The sequence below is a fragment of the Adiantum capillus-veneris genome, chromosome 30, assembly GCF_014529385.1.
Source record: "Adiantum capillus-veneris isolate H3 chromosome 30, ASM1452938v2, whole genome shotgun sequence".
Classification (NCBI taxonomy): domain Eukaryota; kingdom Viridiplantae; phylum Streptophyta; class Polypodiopsida; order Polypodiales; family Pteridaceae; genus Adiantum; species Adiantum capillus-veneris.
Genome location: NC_140960.1, coordinates 25,412 through 27,733, shown reverse-complemented (window position 1 = coordinate 27,733; position 2,322 = coordinate 25,412). Strand labels below are relative to the sequence as shown.

General features: G+C 43.7%; 1 pseudogene; it reads right to left on the bottom strand.

Annotated features, from left to right (window-relative positions):
* On the bottom strand, positions 1-1,086 carry LOC147417401 (uncharacterized; annotated as a pseudogene).
* Positions 1,087-2,322: the final 1,236 nt, after the last annotated feature.

Sequence of the window (2,322 nt, the reverse complement as noted above, 5' to 3'; positions counted from 1 at the left end):
CTATCTCTTAAAGGCAAGATCAACACATTGTTTCCATGTACGAAACACTCCATTTTCAGCACACTTTGAGGATACTATATTCCATGACTCCATCTTCCTCAAGAGCTTAGGAACCTCGCCGGCCTCTTTAGCATCTTCCAAAAACAGCTTTGCATTGATAAGGACTTCCATTTCCTTCCAATCCCAATAGGCTGGCATATCTCCGCCGACTAAGACATTCAGTTTTTGCTGGTCAAAAACTTTGAAGCCTTTTTAGCTTCACTTTTGGGTGAAGGCTGCTTCTCATGTGGAGTTCTACGATCAACATTAGACTTCTTCAAACTCGCCATTTCTAGCCCCTATATCACAATTCAAATCCAATCACAAAGTGGTACACATAGACAATAAACCATACAATGTGGAACTTTGGAATCCTGGCATGAGTTTGTATAAGTTGTTTACTTTTGAGATATGCAACAAATCTCAGCACATTGAGTCAAATTTACCTCTTGTTGCTTCCTTGGTGATTGATTTTCGAGATTGATATTCCCTTTTGAAGAGCTTCTCTTGACCCATTTCAGCCCCTACACCACCCACAATCTCAACATAAATAAAAAAACAGATACTGAGAAGTCAACAGCTTGAGACTAACTAATGTGCCCCTAATAATGAACTTCAATTGCATTCAGCGAGAGAAAACATTCAGCTAAAAAGCTAAGAAAAAAAAACAATAACTTTTACCTGGGCTTGCTTAGGTGCTACATCCATGGGCTTTTTCCCCTTGTAACTTGCAGGTGGTGAAGGCATGGATCTAGTAACATTTGATAGAGTTGTCAAGGGATTCCGTTTTGGTGTGCAGCATAGACTATCAACGTCGCTATCTTCTGATTCATGGAGGCCAGAAAGCATATCTAGGTTGGGCTTGTTTTTAAGGGCTTTCTCTGCTTTCTTGAATCGCATGCTGTCACTTGTTGGCAAGGAAGTGTAGATGAGCTCTTGAGTATTGCTATCACCCAAGCTAATCGTAGCACCTTCTTCTTGCTGAGTGAAAGGAACAACTTCCACCTCCTGACTCCATACCTCGTTCAAATCCAAGTGAAGATCCATATGAGGGCCCGTACCACTTGTGTATGTGTGAGTGCCAAGACTAGAGAGAGGGAGAGCGGGAGAGAGGGTCACTATACAATCGTGCTAGTGTTTAATCCGCTTTTAATCCTACAGCTTGGAGCGCGATCTTCAACCGTGAGCACTCGAGCACTCAGATTTTGAATATCCGTATTTTTATTATACTTCACTTTTGGCCACGAGGGGTCATGAGTGACCAGTTTAATTTTTACGTGTGGCCTCGACATGTGGCCATTGGTGGCCAAAAATCCTTCGTGGAAACGGGCCCTATATATACTATACATCCCCCCCTGACATGCGTTGATGCCAGACACCCGACAAGTGTCCGGCAGGCGGCAGGATGAGAGAGAGAGAGAGAGAGAGAGAGAGAGAGAGAGAGAGAGACAAACAGACACAATCCCTTCTGATCCCCGAGAGAGAGAGAGAGAGAGAGAGAGACTTAATGAAGCCGACGCATCCGTATCCGGATTCCTCTGTTTCTCTGTGTGTGTAGTCTCTGAGCCAGTTCTCATGAGGGTTTGATTTTCAAAATGTTGGCAATATGTTGCCAATTTTTTGGTTTCACATGGAGTGTTTCCACTAAATAGTTGGCAACAAGTTGCCACAAGTTCCCAAACGGCTCCATGCCCAAGGGGTGGAGCAAGATGGCAACCACAAGTGAAGACAAAGAGAAAAAAGTGTTTTTCATTGAATGGAAGAAAAGACAAACTTTTTTTCCACTTCTCTCTCTATTCTCTCACTTACTTTTCCCATTCATTTTCCTTAAAAAAGAAATCTCTCCCACTCTCTCACGTTTTTAGATACCTTCCATGAGAACTCACAAAATCAAGTTGTTGGTTGGCAACAAAACCTCTCATGTGAACTAGCTCTCCGGAGTCTGATTGTGCCCCTTTGCCTGTAGCTGTAGCCTGTACCTCTACTCCATCTCGCCCACTTCATATCTGCCGGTGCTTGATCTGACGATCTCATCACGTGAAATGCAACGACCCGTTGTTGTCTTTGTGTGTGTGTGTGTGTGTGTTCGTGTGTGCGCGCAGCTAGTCTGTATGTCTGTGTCTCTCTGTCACGCGTGGCCTGCAGATGAGGACAATATTGTTGGCGATCAGAGGCCTGCAGATGAAGACATTGTGGAAAAATTATTTCCATAAACTAAAGCAAATCTTGCAAGGCTTTTGTCCTGCCATGCGGGGCCATATATTTGTATCTCGTTTGGAATTC